Source organism: Macaca mulatta, chromosome 1 (genome assembly GCF_049350105.2).
Source record: "Macaca mulatta isolate MMU2019108-1 chromosome 1, T2T-MMU8v2.0, whole genome shotgun sequence".
Lineage (NCBI taxonomy): Eukaryota > Metazoa > Chordata > Mammalia > Primates > Cercopithecidae > Macaca > Macaca mulatta.
In genome coordinates, this window is record NC_133406.1 from 130,294,074 (window position 1) to 130,307,654 (window position 13,581).

General features: G+C 50.2%; 1 long non-coding RNA gene across 1 annotated transcript in view; it reads right to left on the reverse strand.

Annotated features, from left to right (window-relative positions):
* Positions 1-3: 3 nt before the first annotated feature.
* The window catches only part of LOC114671281 (uncharacterized), a 30,770-nt gene continuing 17,192 nt past the window's right edge, over positions 4-13,581 (reverse strand). The window contains exons 3-6 of the long non-coding RNA XR_013399988.1: positions 2,649-3,177; positions 1,611-1,723; positions 1,388-1,508; positions 4-1,305 (exon numbers count right to left, since the gene is read on the reverse strand). This is a non-coding gene — a long non-coding RNA (uncharacterized LOC114671281). The remainder of the gene's footprint in view (positions 1,306-1,387; positions 1,509-1,610; positions 1,724-2,648; positions 3,178-13,581) is intronic.

A 13,581-nucleotide genomic window follows, 5' to 3' on the forward strand; every position in this document is an offset into this window, starting at 1 on the left:
TACTTTTCTTTTGTTTGTTCTCCCTTTCATTCTTCATTTCTTTCTCTTTCTCTTTTCTTTCTTTTTTCTATTCCTTCTCTCTTCCTTTCTTTCTCCCTTCCTTTTCTCCTTCCTTCCCAGCTTTCTTTCTTCCACCTAAGTGGCTCTGTGGCTCTTTAGAAAGTCAACTGGGGGTGGACAGCAGCTACCTTGGAAGCTGGGGCTGCCAAGAAAATGCTGCTTTCTTGTCCCAGTGCTACAGAAAGGGCCAGAATGTAGGACTCCTGGCTGACCAGATTTGGGAGCAGGACGTCAGAGCCAGAGCGTCTCATCTCCCAGCCATGCACCTATGTCCTTTGTACTGCAGCCCGCCCTTTCAGTCATGTCTTCTCCCACTTTCAAGATGAGGGGCAGCATAAAGGTTGGTAAAGCAGCCACCAGGGAAGGATCTTGGACAGAATGTCCTTGTCAATTAAATGGGAACAGCAGCTCCCACCTGCCAGCTTCCTAGGGCTGCTGTGAAGCCTTTGTGTTTGGCAAACTACTGAGAGCCAATCTTTGGTACTTTGGAAATATTGATACTTGTTGAGACCACGCCATCCTATGGCTGGGGGAAAGTCAGCTGTCCCCCTTGTCCCAGAGCCACAGAAATACGTGCTGGCTTCAGGACTTGTGCCACCCACAAAGGGCAAGCACTGCTGCAATGCAAGACTGTATCAGTAGCCTGTCCACTTTCCTCTCCTGGAGCTTCCTGCCACAACCAGGCCCGGCACTGTCTCCTGGACCTCAGCAGGACCGATTCTTAGGTTGCTCTCATGAACCCCTCAGAACTGAAAAATCTAACCCAGAAATTGATAAGCAATTAATCCACAGTGAATTCTGGCTTCCCAAGTGGCCTCCCTACCCCCTAAAGTCACAACCCCTCAGCTGAGGACCCTTCTAGAATGAAAGTTTCCAACCTTCATCGGAAAAAGAGAATCATGAAAAGGATGATGTGTCAGCTGGTGCCCAAGCATCACAGCAAGCTCACTTCCTATCCTGGCCCTATGTGACTTCAGAGTAAATGAGGCAGAGAATTACCTAGAAACAGGAAGTGAGAACCTACACCATCTGTAGTCATCTGTTAGTGCAATAAACATTTTTAGTGCCTGCTGCATGCCTGGCCTGTGCTTGTCCACACTTTGTTGAATTACATGGCCTCCCTCTTCACAGACTGCCAGGGACACACACATCAAGGGGTATGAGTATGACAATGAAGAAATGTTCCAGTGCCCCAAAGGCCCAAAGTGGTTTGGCTTCAGAAGTCACTTGAAGGAAATCAGAAACCTGGAGTAGAGAAGAGATTGGGAATTAGAAGAAATCAGGTCCTAGATACAGCCAGAGAGATAGACCCCTCTATTCCACTTACGTGATTTAAGGTTGCTCCTTGTCTTGGTTCTCTATGTTGGTTTGCCCAGTGCCAACTGGGAAGTCCAAGGTGATGCTTGGATGCCTGTGTGGAGGCCAGGCTGGGCAGAGATGGGGGAGGCCTAGAGCAGGAGAGTAAGTGGGGAGAGGACACCTTCCTAAGATTTCCCCGTGTGAAGGGAGGAAAGTCATGGATGACTCCAAATACAACGAGCAATACTCACTCATTTCTGTGGCTGCCGTGAGCCCCGGGCCGGGGGCCCAGCCCAGCCCAGTCCCGGGTCCTCCAGCCAGAAGACAAGTGCCCTTTCCATTGGCTGCTGCTAGGCACTTCTCCCTGGGGGGAGGAAAAGTCTCACAGCCCTCACAAGTGGAATGTGGCGAGTAAGAGCATTAGCTCTGTAACCCAACTGCTTGGGCTAAAATCCGAGCTCTGCCTCCTGATAACTCCATGACCCTTGGTAGGGTACCTAACCTTTTTGTGCCTCAGTTTTCCCATCTGTAAAATGAAGTTAATAATGGTGCCCTTACTCGGCCAGGCGTGGTGGCTCACACCTGTAATCCCAGCACTTTGGGAGGCTGAGGAGGACAGATCACGAGGTCAGATCGAGACCATCCTGGCTAACACGGTGAAAACCCGTCTCTACCAAAACTACAAAAGAGTAGCTGGGCATGGTGGTGGGCGCCTGTAGTCCCAACTACTTGGGAGGCTGAGGCAGGAGAATGGCCTAAACCCGGGAGGCGGAGCTTACAGTGAGCCGAGATCCGGCCACTGCACTCCAGCCTGGGCGACAGAGTGAGACTCCGTCTCAAAAAAAAAAAAAAAAAAGTAAAAAATAAATAGTAATAATAATGGTGCCTTACTCGTAGGGTTGGTATAAGGATCAGTTAGGTGATTATGCATAAAATGCCTAAAGCATTGCTTAGAATATATAGAATACAGAATATAGCTAGAGAAGGCGTAGAGTGGTCGTCGTTGAGGGGCTGGTGAAGCAGAGAGGGCACTGCATTTGTTGTTCAGTCAGTGCTACCTCAGGTGTCATTAAAGGGGGACTCCAGAGTGTCTGTGCTAATGCCTTCTCAGTCAGGGAACAGTGGCGGGGGTGCGGGGAGCGGGGTGGCGTATGACCAAGGCTGGTTCCACTCAGGAAAGCCCCTTCTGAATCCTGTCATGGGGAGAGCTCCTGCTCCAGGGGCCAGGAGGATGTGGGAGTGGGCTTAATTCTGGAGCCCAGAGGAGTTGACACGGCTTGTGCTCCCACCTCTTAGTCCAGAACTCTCTCGGAGTCACTGACAGGAGCAGGAATGCAGTGTTCCTCCAGGAGCTCCTCCCTTCCCCTAACCACAACTGGCCACATAACCCACAACTGCCAATTGGTCCATTCACTAGAAAGCCTGTTTGTTGGAGCCCAGGCAGAGCGCTCTGCCCCTCCTGCTCCCTGTCAGCTCCCAGTGCCGGGCTGCGAGTCCCCAGAGCAGCTGGTCACTTGGCCTGGAACAGCCTCCTCTTCTGTCCTCCATGGGCAGGTGTCTGGGGCAGAGTCCAGTCAGGGCCATCCATGGCTTGGCACCAGGGTGTTCGCTGGGGCTGTTAGGTGAGAATTCTGCCTGTCAGTATCCAGCTCTTTGCTAGAAGCAGCTGAGGGGCCAACACTCAGTGATCCAGTCCTTGCCAAGGTGTAGCAGAAGGAATGCAGGAATTGGCTTCAGCTCAGATCCTTTTGGATATACCATTTACCAACAGGAACCTTTGGCAAGTTGCTTGAATCCTCCAAGCCTCAGTTCTTTTATCTGTAAAATGGGAATTATCATAATTTTGGCCTCCCATGAGTAGTGACAGAATCAAATTAGAAATTTACTGGAAAATGCTCTGTAATCTTAGAAGACTCGTGATATTGGCTATCATTAGTAAAGGACTTTGGGGTTGAAATCAGATCTACATTCAGATCTCAGATCTGCTACTTTCTAGCTTTGTGACCTGGGGCAATGTAGGAACTTTTATGAACTTCAATTTCCTCATCTACTAAGTGGAAGTCATACTACGTGTCTCAGAGTGTTACAAAAAGTCAACATAGTGTACAACCAGGCTCATGCTGCAGAGTGGCTGCCCAGTGACTATTAGCTACAATTATTCATAGAAGTAACAGGAATGATATGACCAGACAGAGCTCACCATAGAAAGCAAACCAGGTTCACATGCATCTTATTTTCTGCAGCTATAGGCCCCCATGCTGTACTCACGCAATAAATATTTGCTGATTGATTGAGGATAATTGATCCTGGACTCCAGTGCCAATGTTCCTTGAAAAGCTGGGAACTGCCTGGCCCTGGGCCTTTCCTAACAGAGATGGAACAGCCTGGCATAGAGTCTCTATCCCCTTTTTCACCCCTGATTAGGTCAGATATTTGCTTCCCTTAAAGCTCATAAAGTGCTATTTCATTAAATTGTGTTTTCAGTTATGCAAAAACAGGGTCATGCCAAGGCTATTTTACTGTGAAGAAAGCAGAGAACCATAGAAAAAATATTTTTAGAACGTGACAATAGAAGTCATACTCCCGTTCTGCCTTGAATTAAAAGAAAATCATTAAGCACATGCCTAATTCTTTAAGCCAGCTTAAAAGAAGAATCTTCCTAGAGCTGAGTTTAGGGGAAACCAGACTATAGGCTCATGTCTTCTTGGACACTCTGTGCCCCTAAGGAATTTCACCTCTTTTTGCAGGTGTGAGCCAGGACTCAAGAGGAAAATTGAGCATATGCCTCTGGAATCACTAGCACTTCTCCCTATATTCCTTAACTTGCTTATTTGATGAACATCTATTGAGCAGCTACGTAGGCACTAGGGCTAAAGTTATTAACCAGGACCACCTTTTACTCCCAGGATGCTCACAGTCTCGTGGGAGGAGGAGACCCTTGAGCTGCATTGAGAGCAAAAGTGCACGTGGTGATGAGCATTCCAGAGAGAGGGAAGGAGCATTCCAGAGAGAGGGAACAGCATGCACAAAGCTCAGGAGAGGCAAGGGCAGTGTAGTGGGTTCTGGGTAGTATAATTACTCAGGAATGACTGGAGCTGGGGAGGAAGACTAGAGGAAGTGAGAGGCAGGCCAGATCAATCCCATTCACTGGGCATCTGTAGGTCATACACGTGACATTTGACTTTACGTTGAGGACCACTGATGATGCTAGGAGATGACAGGATTGGATGCATCCATTCAATGAATGTTTTCCAAGCATAGGGCACCATCTGATGGGGTCCGTGAAGAGGCACATCCCGTGGTGCCTGGACTTGTTCTTAGGAAATGCAGCATCTTATTAGGAAGTGAGGGCTTGGGGGAGTGCCAGACACTTATACAGGTTTATCAGCTAATGGGAAGGAGCCCACAGAGGGAGAAGCTAAGCAGATGGAGAGACAGGGCCACTGAAGGAGCAGGGTACTGGGGATAGGCAGGGGTGAGATCAAGGATATGAGGAGAGGGTGTGTGGGGTCAGAGAAAGGGACATTTTGCCTTTGAGGGCCAAGATGTGGGTTTGGCAGAAGGAACAGAGCTCAGGAGACTAAGTGCTGTAGAGGGAGAAATTCGGGTAATCAGTGGTGGATCCAGGTGAAGAGAGAAGGAGGGGCCAGGAAACAGTCATTGTCTCATTCAACAAACAAGACAAATGCTCACTGACCACCAAGCGGGGACCAGGGACAATTAGGAACCAGATTGCCATGGTTCCCACCCCCAGGAGCTCATGGTCTCCTGCCTTCCCTGCTTGCCCCTCCCATGTCTTCTTGTTGGAATCTCCTTGTACTCATCTTTAGGGCCTGTCTGAAATGTCCCCTCCTCGGGAAGCCTTCCCCCTCACTCTCAACAGGAATGCTTCCTCTCTCCTCTGGCCCCATGGTTCTCTGGTCTCTGTGTCTCTCTTGTGTTTATGTACATTTCTTACCCTTCTTCTTAATAAACTATGAATGTAGAGACAGCTTTTGTCTCCCACAGACCCCATATATACTAGGTGCTCAATAAAGCTTTGTCGAATGGATGAATGAATGAGTGAATGAATGGATTTTATGAATCCAGGCCATTCTCCCTGCTGGAAGTAACCTTTTTCCCTCTCCTGTTTCTAAGCTAAGCTCCATCCCTTCATCCCACTGTGGCCTGTCCCCGTGCTGGCTGCTGTGTCACATGCTTATCATGGGCCCTCTGCACTTGGGTGAGGTCATGGGTTCTGGCAGGATACCAGAGCTGCAGGTCAGAACTTGCTCTGTCAGTGTAACCCAGGTGCTAGCAGAACTCAGGGTACTTGTCCAGGCTCTCCAAAGGCTGCAGAGACCTGCATGCATACAGGATGCTGGGGCACCTGTCAGGCCTTCCTCACTCTTGGTCTGTCCTTGCTCTGCTCCAGCCCTCATGTGGCATGGCAGTCCTGCCGATGGGCACTGTCCTCCCTGCCGTGGCCTCACCTAGTGCTGACAGTGGCTCCACACACCCACAGCATGAATGCTAGCACCCTTGACTGATGCCAGGGCCTTCGTCGGGTTGGTCCCAACCTTCTGCTTCCGTCTTGTTTTCCATTATACACCCCTACGCCTGACAAAAATTGGATAGCCATACACTGGATAAATCTTTATTGAATGTTTTCTATGTGCCTGGCTTAAGGTTACGTGCTGGGATTTCCAAAGTAGAAGACAGTCTACTGTCAGTGAGCTCACGGTCCGGTGGGCTGGAGGGTTGAGGCTGGAAGCAGGCGGTGACAGCATCCCATAATTAGTGCTATCGGGGAGGAAGCCCAGGTTGCTCTGGGGGCCTTAAGGAGAAAGCGCTTGCCTTCTTTTTTTTTTTTTTTTTTTTTTTGCCCTTCTTATCAGTAAGGAAAAGCTTCTAGCACATCTGGGAGGCCTCATGAGTAGAGCTGTGATTTTCAAGGCTGCAATTTTTCTTCTGATTCTAGAGGATTTACTTCTTGGGTTTTTTTTTAACCTCTGAGTTGAACCGCATCCAAATGTCAACATCAGAAGAATGGGAAGTTCTTGAACATGTTTAAACTGTGAAGCCCATAGAAGCCAGATCATTCTTTTGTGGAACTACAACAAAAATTTCTTTTTTTTTGAGATGGAGTCTCGCCTGCAGTGGCACGATCTTGGTTCACTGCAACATCTGCCTCTTGGGTTCAAGCAATTCTCCTGCCTCAGCCTCCTGTGTTGCTGGGAGTACAGATGTGTGCCACCGTGCCCAGCTAATTTTTGTATTTTAGTAGAGATGGGGTTTCACAATGTTGTCCAGGCTGGTCTTGAACTCCTGACCTCAGGTGATCCGCCTGCCTCAGACTCCCAAAGCGCTGGGATTACAGGCATGAGTTACCTCACCCGACCTCTTTTTAAATAACAGTATATTCAGCCTTAAATTAACCTAACTGTGTTAAATCAGAGACCACTGGATCCTTGTTCTTGCTATGGTTTTAACATGTCCCCCAAAAGTTCATGTGTTAGAAACTTAATCCTCAATGTGACCATGTTGGGAGGTGGGGCTACGAGGGGGAGTCCTCATGAATGGATTTATGTTATCATGTGGGTGTGCTGTCATCCATTGATTCTGTCCTCTGATGCTTCTCTCTTTGTGTCTCACGTGCTTGCTTGCCCTTTTACCCTGTTATAACACAGCAAGAAGACCCTCACCAGATGCCAGGCAGATGCTGGGGCCATGCCCTTGGACTTCCCTGCTTCCAGAACTGGGGAAATAAATTTCTTTTGTTTATAAATTACCCAGTCTCAAGTATTCTGCTATAACAACAGAAAACAGACTAAGACAACTCTCATGTAGACAACTCGTAGCAGGGGTCAAAGGTTTAAGGAAAATGTTGAGACCTCAAGTCCTAAGTGGGGAGTATTCTACACTCAGTCTTCAGATTGGGAAGGCTGGGGGTGTTTATGTATGTTTAGGGGTAGGACTCCTGCTCTAGGAAACAGAATTTGAGAGCTCTGGGTCCCAGAATCAGGCCAAGCCTCAAAAACAATAGCCCTGGGCCATCAGAGCTCTGCTGGGCTCCCAGCTCTCCTTCCTGCTGTGCTGCTTCCATTATGACGTTGGCCAGCCCATCCCTCCCACCCCATCAGCACCTCCTGATCATTCTTAGAAAGAGAATGAAGCAGGTAACATTCTTAGAAAGGGAATGATCCAACATGGGCTGGAGCGAGACTGCCTGATTCAACTCCAGCCTCTGTACTTAATAGCTGTGTAATCTTAGACAAGCCCTCTGTGCCTCTATGCCTCAGTTGCCTTATCTATAAAATGGAGATAATAACAGCACTGACCTTAATGGTACTGGTGAGGATTAACTGAGTTACTACAGGGGTCTACAGATCTTTTCTGTGAAGGGACAGATAGTAAATATTTTTAGTGTGCACCGTTATTCACCCCTATGCCTGACAAAAATCGGATAGCCATCCACTGGATAAATCTTTTTTTTTTTTTTCAGACAGAGTCTTGATCTCTTGCTCTGTCACCCAGGCTGGAGTGCAGTGGCACAGTCTCGGCTCACTGCAACCTCCGCCTCCCAGGTCCAAGCGATTCTCCCACCTCAGCCTCCCAGGTAGCTGGGACTACAGGGGCCCGCCATCATGCCTGGCTAATTTTTGTGTTTTTAGTAGAGATGGGGTTTTACCATGTTAGCCGCTGGTCTCAAACTCCTGACCTCAAGTGGTCCACCCAACTCGACCTCCCAAAGTGCTGGAATTACAGGTGTGAGCCACTGTGCCCGGCTGATAAATCTTTACTTAATGTTTACTATGTGCCTGGCTCAAGATTAAGTGCTAGGATTTCCAAAGTAGAAGATAGTCTACTCTCAATGGGCTCACAGTCCAGCAGAGTTGGAAGGGGTGAGCCTGGTAAGCAGCCAGTGACAGCATCCCATAGTTAGTGCTACGGGGGAGGAAGCCCAGGTTGCTCTGGGAGCCTCCAGGAGAAGGTCCAGGATCAGGTGCAATTTTCAGGGCCAATGACAGGTGAGCCAAGGAAAAGGGAGAAGGACCGGGCAGGAAGGGGGTCCCAGGCAGAGGGAGCAGCAAAAACAAAGGGCAGAGGGGAGACTGGCTCAGTATGGTGAATGTGAGTGGTACAGGGTTGGAGGGGTAAGGAAAAGCTTCTAGCACTTCTAGGAGGCCTCAGGCTCTGTTACAACTACTCCATGCTGCCATTGTATCATGAAAGTGGTCATGGACAACATGTACACGATGGGCATGTGTTCCAATAAAATGTATTTATAAAAACAGGCAGGGAGCTGGATTTGCCCTGATGCCTATAGCTCGCTCGTCCATGAGTTAATAACTGAAATAAGTACTTATCATGTAGTAACACTGAACCAATGTTAGCAATTATTATTCAATCATGAATCAGCTAAATATTTGAGCACCTACTCTGTGCCAGGCCCTGTTCTGAGTGCTGGGGATATAGCCATGAACAACACTGACAAGGTTCCTGCTCTCGGGGAGCTTCCATTCTAGTTGGGGGAGACAAAAATAAACAAGGAAACGAGAGAAAATACCAGTTCGTGGTACGTGCTATCTTAAAACTAAAGCAGGGACTGTGATAGTGATGTCAGGGTGGACTACATCACTGTGGTGGCTAGCAAAGGCCTCTTGGAGGATGTAACGTTCAAGCCAAGACCAGTCTGATGGGAAGGAGCCAGCTCTGTGGCAACTGCAAGAACAGAAATCCAGGCAGAGACAAAGCAGCTCAGGCTCCTGCTTCTGCTTTTGCCCTTAGCCCAGCTGCGAACCAGAGGCAGCGTCTGCAATGCTGGGAGGGCCAGGAGGAGAGGGGGACAGCAAAGAGAGGACAGAAAGGAACATCTCGGATCTTGCAACTCTGGGTGCTGCAGAGGCTGTGGGAGGGGGTGTTTCTCTTCACTCTCTAGGTCCTTAGCCCATCTCTCAGGATACATCCCTTTTCTTAATATCCTGGCCCTCAGCCCAACACCCCTCTCTCCTTTCTCCTCCATTCCCCTCACCAATTGGCTGAAAACCCTCAGCCTAGGCATGGCAACATCTCTGCTTCGCACATCTGTCTCTGAGTCCCAGGCTTGCTTGAGCCAGTTTACCCATTACTTAAAGCGGGAGGTGCCACCCAGCTGGTGAGTAGGACAGTCTGTAGCTGCTTCCTCCTGTACAAGGGGTGTTTGGAATTCCATACACAGAGAATGAGGTGGGTTTCACTGGAGCCACTCCCGGACATAGGTTTGCTTGCATTGTTCTCTGGTTCAATGTTTCCTAAGCTCTTTTCTGACTGAGAAAGCACCTCTGTGCATGTGATTTCTGGCCCCTGCAGATGCTGCAAGCCCCCCTTCTTTCCCGCCCTTTACCCCCAGTATGCAGCCTTCTCTTATTAGTTGAACATTCTGGCTCACACAGAATTCTAGAGGATGGTCTAGCCTAGGAACCAGACCACACAGGTGATGTCGCTCTTCTACAGAGAACAAATCCTCAACTCCAACAGCTTCTGGAGCTGGAGGCAGCCTGCTGAGGTTCCTACCACAGTGGTTTCTCACTTGCAGCTTCTACACCAGAGGGACATGTTTCCTGACCTGGTCCCAGCCTCTATTTATGCCCTTCTGGGTAGCACTCTGTCCCTCCTTCAATTCTCACTTCCTTTAGACACCTTCCCAGACTGTGTCCCCAACTCGGATGCCCCCTGGTTCCAGCATCTCCCTCCGGATGCGAGCCTCAGAACCAGCCCTAATTGGTGTGCCCTTCTCACCCCGACCTGCCTGGCACGGGGGGCTGAAATGGCACCTCCTCTCTCTGTGTCCCTCCCATCTCCTCGGCTGGCTGTGAGAGGGTTTCCAGGGCTGCCTGACTCACCAGCGAATGGTGCCGTCAGGCTGGCTGTCATGTGGCATGGTGGGTCCCATGGGCGGGTGGGCAGCATGGGGTGGGGCCAATGTGTCCTCCAACCCATTTGGGAGGCCTCCACTACCCCAGCTCTTTGCTGTGCTGCGTTGCTATTTTGGTACCCAGGAAGCTGGCCGGAGAAGGGAAAGTCTGACCCCTCTTCCTGTCAACAATGACTTTCTGCTTGGAGCTGACCCCTCTGGGGTGAGTCACCAGGAAGGGCAATCCGCCTCTGCCGAGGGGAGGAGGAACCCTGGGAGGAGAGGCTCACTGTCCAGGGTCACTGAGGCTTGTGGCTAGACCAGGTCTTACTGCTGAAGAAGGGGTTTAGAATAGTCTGCCTGCTGACCCCCAAAAGTGGGGGTAGTCTCCAAATCCCTCCCCTCTCTCCTCCCTGCCCTGCAGTTTCACCTGCAGGTCATACCAGATTGATGTCCTTAAACACAGCTGTGACCATGTCACATCTTGATTATAATCTTCAGAGGCTCCTTGTTGCCTCCGGAATAAAGTCCAAATGCCCTCGCTTGGCCCCAACCTCCTCTTTGACCTCCTCACCTTCTGCTCCATCAGGCTGGCCTCCTTTGCTGCTGCATGTGACATAGCACACACGGCCGTCTCCACAATTCTGCCTTTGCCATGCCCTTCTCCATCATCCCCCTCCTTGGAATGCCTTTTCCTTTCCAGATGCACCATTCCCATTTCCATTCCCACATCACCCTTCCATCTATTCAAAAAATATTTAATGAGCACCTTCTGTGTGCCAAGTCCAGTGCTATGAGCTGAAGTTTCCACCTCCGATGAGCTAGACAAGCACTCATGGGCCTGTCAGGCTTGTAGAGGTACAGAGACATACTCAGGCACTTGCAATGTAGCACCTGGGAGGGACACCTCGCCCACCTTGAGATCACGGAAGGCGGCTGGAGGTCACACCCCTGCTGATTTCCTGGCGAGTGAGTAGGAGGTAGGTGGGTAAGGGAGCAAGGGCTGGAGGCTGGCAGCAAAAATGTGTGGACCAGAGGAACCAGAAAGTAGGAAGACCTCAGTCAAGAGTCAGTGCATTCTAGGAACTGAAAGTTGGTCATAAAATTTGGAGTAGAGGGTGTGAGGTGGGTGGTGAGAAGAGGCGGGGAGTGGCCCAGTGGTCCCTCACAGTTTGGTCTTTATCCTAAGAGCCATGAGAAGCCAGTGAATGGTTTATAGCAGAGGTTCCCAGTGTGCAAAATTTCACCTTGGAAAGTCCAGGGTGACTGGAGTGGGGACCACAGATTGGAGGAGGGTGAGCTGCAGGTGGAGAGACTTTACATGGGAAGAGTTTACATGGTCTGGGCCACGGTCATGGGGGTGTGAGTCGTGCTCCCCTTCACCCTCCAGCCACATTCGCCTTCTTTAGGAGCTCATTTTCCAACTGGGGCCACGCACTTGCTCTTTCCTCTGCCGGAAACACTCTTTCCCTTGACACTCACATGACTTGCGCATCCAAATAATCCAGGTTTCTGTCTAGAGTGGACCCTGACCCCCATCATTCTCAATGTACTTCCCTTGCTTTAATTTTAATCTTGGCATTTATCATTCCCCGACTGATAGATCATAGGTTGTGCATGTGTTTTTCTATCTCCGCCACTAGAATGAGACCTCCCTCAGGGGAGGGGTTTAGTCTGCCTTCTTTGCCTTCAGTTTGGAGGTGCCTGAGGCATGCCCGGAGTGGACACCTAGTAGACACCGGTGACGGGATGCAATTGGGAGCATCTGACTCACCAGGAAGCACCACAGCTGCACCTGCAGCAGGGAACGGGATGGTGGGGGTGACAGCAGAACTGCAGTCAGAACAGAACACCTCTGCCTCAGGGAGAGGAGAGGAGCCCGCAGAGGAGGAAAGAAGGGATGGTCAGAGAGTGGACCTCATACAGGTGCTGTGCTTTGTGTCCCGAATGGGCGCTTTAGGTTGTGTGATGCAGCACCGAGGTGCCAGGGAGTGGAGGTTCCCAACAGGAGGAGCGGACCAAGAGCATCGCAAGCCTCAGAGAGCTGGAGGCTGCCAAAGCCCCTGGGGGAAGCCCACTGCAGCTTCCAGAGTGTGCAGACAGACTCCAGGCGCAGTAGGGAGGCAACGAGGAGTTTGGCTGAGGAGAGATGGAAGAAGGGGAGCACTGTGGTGAATAATGACCACAGCCTCTTGACTGCTCTCCTGGCCCCGCTTTGCCAGCAAATTCTCCACGCAGAGGAATCTTTTAAAAACATAAATCAGATCATGTCACTCCCTTGTTCAAAACCATTACTTAGAATAAAATGCAAGCTCCCTAAAGTGACAAACAAGGCCCTAGGAGACCTGGCCTTACCTTGTCCTCTGACCTAATTTCCCTGGAACTGTGTCCTGCTCACTCCACTCCTGACCCTCAGACTCCTTGCTGGTCCCTGAGCAAGCTGCTCCCTGCCTCAGAGCACTGGCTGGCACTGCTCCCTCTGCCTGGAAGGCCCTCCCAGACATTGTCACCTGGCCATCCCCTTCACCACATCCAGGCCTCTGTTCAAATGTCACCTCCTCAGAGAGGCTCTTGCTGAGCATCCTAAGATAGAACTCTCCACCCTCTGTCACCTTTCCTTATTTTTTGCATGGCAGGCAATTGTATTTATTATGTATTACATGTTTGTGTATTTGCTGGCTTCCTTCCTGTTCATCTTCCTCACTAAAGTGTGAGCTCCAGGAGGGCAGGGGTTTTGCCTGCTTTGTTCACTCTACATTCTTAGCCCACAGAACAGCACATAGCACATACTGAGCACACAATAAATGTGCCGAATGGATGTTCGACTAATGAACAACAGTCTCTAAAGCAAATTTGCAAAGAGTCTAACATGCAATGGCTCAGCACAACAGTTTTGGAAAGGGGCATCCCCATTTTGCAGATGAGCAAGCCTGGACTTGGAGTAGCTGAGCAACTTGGCCACAGGCAGAGCCCGAGCTTATTGGATTGCAGGCCGTGACCACAAACCAGCTCTTCTTACCCAACTCAGGGACCCTTTCAGAGAAGAACAGTCTAGGCCCACTCTCCACCTTCTCCTAGTTTCAGTGGAGAGATGAGAAGACAATGAGGGGAATAAAGAAGTCCAGGGAGGAGCACTTGGAGGAGAGGAGGAGGAGGAACCCGAAGGAGCTGGCTGCTGGAGGGGGAGGGCGTCTGTCTTGGCTCCTTGCCAAGGCATGAGGAGAGAGGCTGTCCTGTGAGTAAGAATTCCATGCCCTACATCCTAAGCTAAAGGGCACCTTGGATCTCAAAGCCCACTTCTATCTTCAAGGGATGAGCAGGGATTTGCCTCAGGATGGGAGGGCCCT